The sequence below is a fragment of the Panthera leo genome, chromosome B1 (genome assembly GCF_018350215.1).
Source record: "Panthera leo isolate Ple1 chromosome B1, P.leo_Ple1_pat1.1, whole genome shotgun sequence".
Lineage (NCBI taxonomy): Eukaryota > Metazoa > Chordata > Mammalia > Carnivora > Felidae > Panthera > Panthera leo.
The window spans coordinates 110,421,157-110,433,686 of record NC_056682.1 but is presented as its reverse complement, the minus strand read 5'-3'; positions in this window follow the sequence as shown (position 1 = coordinate 110,433,686).

Here is a 12,530-nt window from a genome sequence, read left to right as displayed (position 1 = left end):
CACATCATGCTTCCTTAGAATCTCCCTGTCTTCCTATCATATTGCCTCTCTTAGGTCCCAACTAAATAGAAATTCTGAAGCTGCTGCTGCATGCAGGGATTTTAGTTGAAAGAATAATTTATTTCAAGGGCTGAACAATAATAGATTTAAGATCATAGGTCTAACTGAGATCCTTTTGTGTAAATATAACTTGTAGAACGCTCAGAAAAAAATGAACACTGTAATAGATTTGCTTATCTGGTTTGGCTCATTTGAGCACCAGAATCTTGACCAATATTTAAGTATTAGACCTAAAGAGAGAGAGAGAGGATGAGTTGGGAAGAGGGACAGAGAGAGAGAGAGAGAGAATCTGAAGCATTCTCAGTGCAGAGCCCAACACAGAGCTCGATCCCATGACCCTGGAAATGTGACCTGAGCTGAAATCAAGAGTCTGACACTCAACAGACTGAGCCACCCAGGCACCCCATCCTTTTAAATTTTATTTTGTATTATTTCCTTAGGATTTTGTTTTTAAGTAATCTCTACAGCCAACATGGGGCTTCGACTCCCAACCCTGATGTCAAGAGTCACATGCCCTACCACCTGAGCCAGCCAGGTGCCCCTAGTCATTTTTTAAGTAAGCTATACACCCAACATGGTGCTTGAACTCAAGACCTGCAGATCAAGAGTCCTGTGCTGTACCACCTAAGCCAGTCAGGCATACCTAGGTTCTTTACTTTAAGACTTTATGAAACCAGTAAATAATTCATAAGGAATAATGGAACTCACAATATAAATAAAAATTACATGCATTTAAAGATACAATAGGGACACCCGACTGGTTCGGTCAGAAAAGCATGCAACTCCTGATCTTGGGGTTGTGGGTTTGAGCCCTATAGTGGGAATAGAGATTACTAAAAAAATAAATTTAAAAAAATGAAGATATAATAAGTTAAACACATCTGTGGTTATTAATACTATCCAGTCGGGGTTTGAAACAAAATACTGTGCCTCTTCACTAGGAAGTCTCAGTCTTTGGTTTTTCCAGATCCAGCCTGATCATATTCTCAATTCCATATTCTTTCCTAGAAATGTCTATGCTGTGATTGATAACTTCCTTGTTTTAGGGTTGTTGTCATTATTTACATGTTAATCTTATTTGATGCTAATGTGATTTAGTTTAAAATTAATTAATTTAAATCAATTAATTTCAACATTAATTTAAATGTTATTTAAAGTACTAAATTTTACAATCTGATTTCTGGGGTCTTTTGTTTCTGTCACTTTACTCTGCAAAACTTCTACCATAATCTACCTATTAACCTGATAATGATATCTATCTAATCGGTGTCTTCTTTCTTGATCATGTGTATTTGGTCATGATCCCCATTTGGTGAGCTGGAGGCGATAGGAGGGATACTTTAAGTTATAACTTACTAGGTCATTTCTTGGTTGAGTTCAGACTGAAAACAGAACCCTTTGGGCAGATGAGACTGATGGTATTTCCTATGTTGCATGTAACCAGTTTAGGTGGGGATGTGCCCAAGTTTAGGTGATGGAAACCTAACAAGAAGTCATGCTAGCCCCACGTCGGGCTCTGTGCTGACAGCCCTGAGCCTGGAGCCTGGTTCGGATTCTGTGTCTCCCTCTCTCTCTGCCCCTCCCCTGCTCATGCTCTGTCTATCTCTCAATGATAAATAAACGTTAAAAAAAAAAAAAGAGTCTGATGCTTAACTGACCGAGCTGCCCAGTTGCCCCCCTTTTTTTTTCTTTCTTTCTTTTTTTTTTTTTTAATGTTTCTTAACTTTTGACAGAGAGGGAGAGTGAGCACAAATGGGGAGGGGCAGAGAGAGACAGGATCTGAAGCAAGCTCTGCGCTGACAGCAGAGAGCCTGAGCCCAATGTGGGACTTGAACTCATGAACTGTGAGATCATGACCTGTGCCGAAGTCTGACGGTTAACCACTGAGCCACCCAGGTGCCCTACCCCCTTTTAAAAAGTAAACTTTACCCCCCAACATGGGGCTTAAACTCATGGCTCTGAGATTGTCCTATGCCCTACCAACTGAGCCAGCCAAGTGCCCCAACAATTTTGTTCTTAAAAGAACAAAGCATTTAAAAATGCTTTATTTTACTTGGAGTAACATAGCAATAAATCGCCTCGAATCTTCCACACTGTCTTATATAGAAGTTATTTATTTCAACAATTTTCCTTTATAATGGATGGTAGCTTGCCACACACTTGGTATTAAAAACTAGACTCCTAGCAATGCAGTTTTTTAAATTCATTAACCTTTATTCAACTCTTATGGTAATAAAAGTAGAAGGATCATGTCATTTTTCTGCAATGTATGATATAATATAAATTGGGTTTGTATGACCTAAAGAATAGGCTTATAAAAGTACAAGAAATCGGGGCGCCTGGGTGACTCAGTCGGCTAAGTGTCCAACTTCGGCTCAGGTCATGATCTCAGTTTGTGGTTTTGAGCCCTGCCTAGGGCTCTGTGCTCACAGCTCAGAGCCTGGAGTCTGCTTCGTATTCTGTGTCTCCCACTCGCATTCTGTCTCTCTCTGTCTCTTTCTCTCAAAAATAAATAAACATTAAAACTAAAAGAAATCTTCCCACAGGTTTTATGAATACTGAGTTTCTATTCTAATGTCTGTCTTCACTTTCATATCGTAAGGTCATTTCACCCTAGTTCATTTTGGGATCAGGCAAGTGAAATAAATGCTTTTGGGAACTGGATTTAACCTGGTTTAACCAACTTGCTGCCTCATGTAATGAATATTACATGCATCATACTGTGATATTGCTTGAATTAAGTAAGCTTATAAATTTAAGAATAATGCATATAGGGGTGCCTGGGTAGCTCAGTCAGTTGGGCTTCTGATTCTTAATTTGGGCTCAGGTCATGATCGCACGGTTGGTGGGATGGAGCCCCGTGTTGGGCTCTGTGCTGGCAGCACGGAGCCTGCTTGGGATTCTCTCTCTCCCTTTCTCTCTGCCTGTCATGCTCTCTCTCTCTCTCTCTCAATCTCTCTTACAATATAAATAAATAAACATTAAAGAAAAAGCATAACAAATATATTTGATATAACTTATATGGACTATTCACTTTCATAATACTAGTTTATAAGGAAAAATACTTGTTTTTTAAACCTGCACCATTGAGCTAAAAATAATACTTACCAAATCAATGTATGTAGTGCTATTACCTATCCATGATAGTTATCAAGTATTTGTATACCTTTTTTTAGAAGTGCTCATACAGTTGATTTAGACACCAATGAATAATAAAACACACATTTACAAATATAAGAAGCTAAGTTGTACGAAAACACCAGAGCTATTGACTAAATCAGAATTCTAATTGGGTGAGGGAACTTGTATGCCAACTTTGAAAATCCTATTTCCTTTTTTTTTTTAATGTTTATTTATTTTGAGAGAGAGAAAGAGAGTGAAGGAGGGGCAGAGAGAGAAGGAGAGAGAGACAATCCCAAGTAGGTTCTGCACTGTCAGTGCAGAGCTCGACGTGGGGCTCAAACTCACAAACCATGAGATCATGCATGACGTGAGCTGAAATCAAGAGTAAAATGCATAACTGACTGAGCCACCCAGGGGTCCCAGTCCTCTCTGTTTTTGATAAAAGCAGATTGGTTTGTTGTATTACTGACTTAATTCTTTCATTGAGAGTAAAAAATGTTTTATTCACAAATGCCTCTTTTATAGTCATCCTCTTTAGTTATAAAAGAAAACCAGAAACATATCTCCAGCTCTACACATAGTATTTTCACATATTCTTGCTTTCTTTCTTCCTGTTTCATAGGAAGAATTATCCTGACCTTGATCCCACTCCTTTTGCCTACTCTAGGAAGTTACTTTGCCTAGGAGTTGTTTCCCCCCCCCCCCCCCCCATTTTTTTTGTCTTCATAGTTATGGAGACCGGAGCAGGGTTGAGCCTGATGGTGGAGTGAAAGGCACCCAACTATGTGGAGAGAAGGTTGCTTTGGTTGAAAATTTAACAAACTGACAGCCCTAATCTTACTAGACTTCTCAGCAGTTTTGATCCTGTTGATCTTTCTTTCCTTTTTGAAACTCTTCCCGGGAGGACTGTAGAGCACCATTCATATATTCAACCATTACATTGAACTCCCTCTGAAATATGATGCTAACTCTTAACTGAGCCTGAGTGTGTGCCAAGTTCTATACATGTATTCTCTCATTTCATTCTCCCATCCATTCTATGAGATGGGTACAGTAATTATCCCAATCTATAAGACAGAGAAGTAGGCTTAGTAGTTTACCTATGATCACATGGGCAAGTAAATGGCAGAGTAATGGATTTATATCCACATGTGTTAGGGACTATAGCCATGTCCTTAAATAGAGCATATAATACCCACTCCTCATTCCAGGTGCCCTGTTAAGGCCTGGAAATGCAGAGGTGAAAACAGTCACTACTCATGGAAGTTACCCTATGGTGGGAAAACAAAACAAAACAAAACAAAAAAACAAATAGAATGTGATGATTTGGATCATGGGGGTATGATCCCAGGCAGTATGGGCCTTTGTTTACTGGGGGGGGGGGGGGGGTGGGAATTCAGCAACAGCCTGGGAGAGAAACTGGTGCTTGAAGGAAGAGTAAAAGTTTGAAAGATAGAGAGGAAATTCCAGGCAGAGGACAGAGCAGGTACAAAGGCATAGAAGTAGAAAGCATATTGTATTTTAGTGAGTTATCAGCAGATATGAATGGCTGAACCAGAGTGTTGAGAGGGGGTCACAGGAGATGAGACTGGTAATTCAGTCAAAAGCCAGATCATAAAAAGCCTTATTTATGACCATGACTCATTCATGATTTTCCTCCCAGTGCTTTCCCAGGAAGTTCTTTATTATTCTCCATCATTTCCTCTTCTCTCACTTGTCTTCGTTATTAGTGTCTCTCAGCGTTCTGCATTCTGTCTTTGATTTTCTTCTCTTATATATTTATACTTCTTCCCAGACCAATTATCCACTCTCATAGCCTATATTCCCACCCATATGTGACTCTTTTTCCCATCTCTATCTTAGTGGCATCCCCTCTCTTGACTTAATACTTTCATCTGACTTCTGTAAATCTCTTTTTCCTGCAGGTCCTTTAAACTTAACATATCTATAAGGATCTCACTATTTGCTCCCCACTCCACAAGTTTTATATATGTAGACAGAATACATGGAAAAAAATAGAGTCGTTTTATAATGAACATTTGATAATTATGCTATTTCAAAGCACTTTACTATGTAATGGATAATTCAAATATTTGTTGTCTAGAGATTGTGTTGGCAAATGGAAAATCCATAATGTACTTTTTTTTTTTTTAATTTTTTTTAACGTTTATTTATTTTTGAGGCAGAGAGAGACAGAGCATGAACAGGGGAGGGTCAGAGAGAGGGAGACACAGAATCTGAAACAGGCTCCAGGCTCTGAGCTGTGAGCACAGAGCCCGACGCGGGGCTCGAACTCACGGACCGTGAGATCATGACCTGAGCCGAAGTCGGCCGCTCAACCGACTGAGCCACCCAGGCGCCCCCCATAATGTACTTAAAAAGAACTTAAATTTGTCTGTGACTGTTAGAGAAGGATAAAGGATATAATGACTTCCTGATTTAGAAGTTTTGCTTATCTGTTATTATTCTGAAAAGTATTGTGGACTTATCTCAGTATTTAGGAAAATTCTCCCCTACACCACCCCTACCACATCTGTGGGCTCTTTTTACGTTCTTCTTGCTGCAGAGAAAATAGAATTCCTGAATCCTCAAATTCAAAAGCCTGTGCTCCCAGGCCACTCTAAAGGTTGGGTACATGAAAGGAAAGATGCTGAGGAATGGGTAGGACAGAAGATTGAAAGTTTCTTCCTTATTATTTTTGTTTCTCTTCCCTTATGTTCATCTGCTTTGTCTCTTAAAGTCCTCATATGAGTGAAGTCATAGGATATTTGTCTTTCTCTGACTGCCTAATTTCACTTAGCATAAGATCCTCTAGTTCCATCCACATAGTTGGAAATGGCAAAATTTCATTCTTTTTGGTTGTCGAGTAATACTCCATTGTATGTATATACCACATCTTCTTTATCCATTGATCCATTGATGGACATTTGAGCTCTTTCCATACTTTGGCTATTGTTGATAGTACTGCTGTAAACATTGGGGTACATGTGTCCCTTTGAAACAACATACCTGTATCCCTTGGATAAATACCCAGTAGTGCAATTGCTGGGTTGTAGGGTAGTTCTATTTTTAGTTTTTTGAGGAACCTCCATACTGTTTTCCAGAGTGGCTGCACCAGCTTGCATTCCCACCAACAATGCAAAAGAGATCCTCTTTCTCTTCATCCTCGCCAACATCTGTTGTTGCCTGAGTTGTTAATGTGAGCCATTCTGACAGGTGTAAGGTGGTATCTCATTGTGGTTTTGATTTGTATTTTCCTGATGATGAGTGAAGTTGAGCATTTTTTCATGTGTTGGTTGGCCGTCTGGATGTCTTCTTTGAAGAAATGTCTATTCATGTCTTTTGCCCATTTCTTCACTGGACTGTTTGTTTTTTGGGTGTTGAGTTGGAGAAGTTCTTTATAGGTTTTGGATACTAACCCTTTATTTGATATGTCATTTGCAAATATCTTCTCCCATTCTGTCATTTGCCTTTTAGTTTTGCTGATTGTTTCCTTCGCTGTGTAGAAGCTTTTTATTTTGATGAGGTCCCAGTAGTTCATTTTTGCTTTTGTTTCCCTTGCCTCTGGAGACGTGTTGAGTAAGAAGTTGCTGGGGCCAAGATCAAAGAGGTTTTTGCCTGCTTTCTCCTTGAGGATTTTGATGGCTTCCTGTCTTACATTGAGGTCTTTCATCCATTTTGATTTTATTTTTGTGTATGGTGTAAGAAAGTGGTCCAGGTTCATTTTTCTGCATGTCGCTATCCAGTTTTCCCAGTACCACTTGCTGAAGAGACTGTCTTTATTCCATTGGATATTCTTTCCTGTTTTGTCAAAGATTAGTTGGCCATATGATTATGGGTCCATTTCTGGGTTCTCTATTCTGTTCCATGGATCTGAGTGTCTGTTCTTGTGCCAGTACCATACTGTCTTGATGATTACAGCTTGAGTCACACACTCTTTTGACTGATCCAGCCAGACGCCATTACTCCCACCTCCCCGCGCCCACCAAGTATGATGTCTCAATGTAATGTTATCCAAAGCAGAAAGCAAGGTTATGTGGAGTGTGGCACATGATGGCCAGGTCTTTCTCTGGTCACATCCCTTTTTGTGTATCAGGGAGAAAAATCTTTCCTAGAAGTCATCCTTCAAAAATCTCCTTTCATTTAATTGTTACAACTGGATCATGTGCCTACCCCTAGAAAAATCTCTAGGAATAAGAACACGATGCCATGTGTTGGGGTTGGGTACATTATCATTTAACCAAAATGGTTGGGGAAAATTAGAGAAAGGTGTTAGGTAGCAAATCAACAGTATCTGCTACAACTAAATAGCTAGAACTTGATTGAATTTTAGATCTCGTGAATCTGCAGTTAATTTACTGGAATTTACTTCTGTTAGGCTTAAAGACTGAGTCTTATGTTCTGAGTTTTATGTTCTGAGTTTTATGTTCTCTTTCTATTTAGCTATCTCTATGAGGGCTTGATATAAACTTTGTGGTTAATGTTTCCATGGTGATCAAAAGCATTATCATCTAAGAGCATTCCTTTAGAACCTAACAGCAAAAGACACAGTTTAGATGATGATCACAGGAATAAACAAAAATGGTCCCTGACAATTGTTGAGAATGTGTTTAGAAAGAAATTGTTCTTTCGTTCATGTGATGCATGCGTTACATTACTGAAATCACCTCTGGGTTTAAATTTTAAAATATCATCAATAGAGATAAGAGTCTCAATTTTACACTCAAACTTTGAGAGAATCTGTTGAGATGGTCTATATAATAATTCCTACAATAACTATGCTCTTATCTTTTCAACTTGGAAATTATGCTAAGATAGTGGTGCCTGGCTGGCTCAGTTGGTAGAACATGAGACTCTTGATCTCTGGGTCATGAGTTTAAGGCCCAAGTTGGTCACAGAGCTTACTTAAAAAAAGAAAAAGAGAAAAAACACAAAGAAAATTATGCTAAGATAAAAGAAGGTGTGGTATCACTTAGTTCATTTTATAAATATTTTTTGATGCCTAATATGCCTCTATCACACAGTCAGGCAGTGTTACAGAATTTGGGAAGCAACAGTTACAAAATGAAGTCCCCGGCTTCATGAAGCTTATATTGTAGCAGGTAGGAAAGATAGAAAAAAAAAGATATAAAAATAAATATATACCATCTTACGCCTATTGGTATAGCTACTATCAGAAGGCAGAACGTAATTATTGACAAGGATGTGGAGAAATTGGAGCCCTGTGCACTGCTATTGGATATGTAAAATGATACAGCTGCTGTGGAAAACAGTATGGCGGTTCCTCAAAACATGAAAAATAGAACTCCATATGATCCAGCAATTCCTCTTCTAGGTATATAACGAAAAGGGTTGAAAGTGCGAACTTGAACAGCTATTTGTATATCCATTTTCACAGGAGCATTCTAGCCAAAAGGTGAAAGCGACCAAAGTGTCCATCCACGGAATAGTGGATAAACAAAATGTGGTATATACATACAATGAAATATTATTCAGCCTTAAACAGGGAGGAAATTCTGACACATGCTACAATATGGATGAATTTTGAAGACATTATGTTAAATAAAAGAAGCCAGTCACAAAAGGACAAGTACTGTATGATTCCACTTCCATGAGAAACCTCTAGTAGTCAAATTCAAAGAGACAGAAAGTAGAATGGTGGTTGTCAGGGGCTGTGGAGAGGGTGGAATGGGGAAATTGTATAAGGGGTATGAACTTTTGGTTTGGGAAGGTGAAGACTTCTGGAAATTGGTTGCCTGACAATGTGAATGTACTTTACGCTACCAAACTGTACATTTAAAAATAGTTGAGCAGTGAATTTTATGTTATCTGTATTTTACCACAATTAAAAAAAATAAAACAAGAAGGGAAGAAGGAAGGAAGGAAGGAAGGAAGGAAGGAAGGAAGGAAAGATAGGTCGAAATATTAGGTAGTGATAAGGGCTATGCAAGAAGTCAAACACAGATATGGGAGCACATGGCATGAGCAGGGTACAGATTGCTATTTTATATTTGGTGGTCAGAGAAAACCTCCCTGATGAGCGACAGTCAGTCGTACAGAGTTTTGAAGCATAGGAAGGAGGGATCACCCATCTGGGGGAATAGCATTTTAGACATATGTTAAGCAGATGAGAATGGTCAAAGGTAGGACCAGTTTGGTATTTTCCAGGAATAGGGAGATGATTGTTGTAGTTTAAGCAGTCTAGGTGAGGCCAAATGAGGCCTCAGAGGTGATGATGGGCAGATCGTGTTTCAGGTTGTGACACTGAGTGTGTTAAATGCATCTTGGTACGAATAAAATATAGATATTATATTTCTCTATACTAGTAGGCATAATGTCATTTGTTTGAAAGCAGATGATCATATTGACCTAAATCATATATGTTTTCATTCTGTATACTCCTACAGTTAATAGAGGAACATTCATATTGGTGTATGCAGCCCCTAAACTGTCTTTAGTGACATTCTTGTCTACTCCCCTCACCACCGCCCACTCTACCCCATTTGCCCATCTTTTAAAGGAATCTTTTTCCAAGATTTGCAAATTACAGACTTAATATTGTGTTTATATCTTCAGAGTCAGAAATTAGGCTTATTTTAAGAATTCTGCTTTTGAAAAAATAATTTAAAAGTACAGAAATCAAAGTATAAGCCTTCTTGATTTTAGAATCATTGAGCAATTTACTGAAAATGTATAATAAGAGGAGTTTTCTTAGTGTTTATAAATATCCAGCAATAGTTTACTATTAACTTTATATATAAAATTAGATATTACATACATGGTTCAGTATATAGCTAGCTGTAGTGTTCAATATAGACAGTTATTGTTAAAGTACTATCATATAAATTACTTAACCCATATTTTTACATGGAACTGAAAAACAAAACAAAGCAAAACTTGTTGTAATTATGGCACAATGTGTGATTATGCCATAAGATTTAGCCTCAAAAGACCAGGATCAAGCATGTATTATTTACTAGATGTAAGCCCTTTGGAAAGCTGGAAAGTTAAGAATCCTCTCTGAAACTCAGTTTCTTCACTTGAAAATAATATCCATCCAACATGGTTGCTATATGGACTAATTGAGATATTGTAAGTAAAGCACATGGGATACACTTAATTAATTGTTACAAAATGAGGAATCATATGTGGTTAATAACGTCATTCAAATAGGAATTATTAATGCATTTACAGTGGCTCTCCTCCATCTAGAAGGGGATTAGGGGTCGAACTCTGATTAGAAGGGGCAGATACATGGGGGAATCTGTCTTGAATCTGTAGTTGCATAGCAAACGTACTGTTTCAGTTAGGTTGTATGTTCTTTGGGGGCCTCTTTTGCTCCCTAGGCACCACTATGAATTTAGTTATTCTGAAAATTACAGTCTGTTTCAACATTTCAAAATCAGAGAAAATGCTATCATTCATATTAGTGTATATAGTGACTAATATCTATACATTTTATATATATAGCACTTACCAAGTGCCACTTTTATAAATAACTTTACATGCAGTGATGTGGCCATGTAACCAGTTCAAGACGAACCTATTGTTAAAATACCAGAAATTCTGTGAGTTGACTGAGCTCACATTGGTAGGAAATTGGTAATTGCTACAAAGCATCCTTACTACCCAGACCAATTTTTAAACATTTACGATCACACCATTATGTGCACCAACTCCATTTACTCTCACAGTGACTTCATAAAATGGATACAATTATCATTCCCACTTTACAAATGACGAACGGTCACTTGTCCCGTCCACGGTCACATAGATAATAAGTTGCACAGTAGGGATTTTTATTTCAGCAATCAGGCTCTGAAGTTAATGGTCTTAAACTCTTTGCATTGTCAATGTTGATTGATCCCAAAGCTGTGTTCTCTCCTTGCAGTGTTTTCTACAAAAAAGAATGCAGCCTCACAATGGAAGGTTGGAACGTATTCTTAAAAGTCATCCACATGGCGGGGGCGGGAGTGGGGTGGGGGGTGTGCCTGGGTGACAGCTGACTTCAGCTCTGGTCATGATCTCTCTGTCCGTGAGTTTGAGCCCCACGTCTGGCTCTGTGCTGACAGCTTGGAGCCTGGAGCCTGCTTCAGATTCTGGGTCTCCTTTTCTCTCTGCCTTTCCCATGCTTATGCCCTGTCTCTCAAAAATAACTAAACATTAAAAAGAAAATTAAAAAAAAAAGTCGTCTACATTGGTTTTCACCAACAGCAGACACAATGGGCTACTCTGGATTGGAAACAACCTGGGTCTCTCTCCACTTCTAAATAGCACTCATTTACTCCCTGAGACTTGTATTCCTCTTCTAAAAGTAAAGAATTTGATTATATCTAAAATGTCTTCCATGTATAAAATTCCTACTTATCCAAAGCCTATCCAGTTCTGTCTCTTGGCACCGGTGTTTGTAGACTCAGCATCTGCCCCACAGGTAGCCTGTAATTCTACCAGTGAGCAAGCATTTGAGTCTATTGGCAATTTTTCTCTTGTTGTTTTATACACGTACATATTTTTTATAGAAATCAGGTAGGTTTGGGGCACCTGGGTGGCTCAGGAGGTTAAGCATCCAGCTCTTGATTTTAGCTCAAGTCATGATTTCACTGTTCCTGGGATTGAGCCCTGTGTCAGGCTCAGAACCTTCTTGGGATTCTCCATCTCTCTCTGCCCTTCCCCTGCTTTCTTTCTCTCTCTCAAAAATAAATAAGCATTAAAAAAATTAGGTAGGTATTAGGCTAATAGCTTATCATGATTTTGAAAATTACACTTTAAACGTTGTGAAGGCAGAAGCCCTATCTGTTTTGCTCACTGGCATGGATGAAGTTACCTCAAATTTTGACAGTTGTTGAGTGATTACATGAAATTTTCTTTGGTTCATTTCAGCAATTCAACTGCAGTTCAAATCAACAAGTGTTGCCATTATGGGTGTAGTTGAATATATTGGGGGTGGAAAGAAATTAGAAAATTGGAGACAGAAAAGCTACTTGCTGGCTTAATCGGTAGAGCATACAACTCTTGATTTTGAGGTTGTGAGTTCAGGCCCCACAGTGGATGTAGAGATTACTTAAAAATAATTTAAAAAAAAAAAAGAAAGAAAAATAAAAAGAAAAGAAAATTGGAGACGGACACCAGTGATGTGATGTCATATGTGTGTGTGTAACATACATATTTGCATATATATGCATGGAATATCTGTGGAAGGAGGGGCGCCTGGGTGGCTCAGCTTTAAGCTCCCGACTCTTGGTTTCAGTTCAGGTCATGATCCCAGGATCGTGGGACTGAGTCCCCCATTAGGCTCCGCAATGATTGTGGAGTCCACTTAGGATTCTTTCTCTCCCCTCTGCCCCACT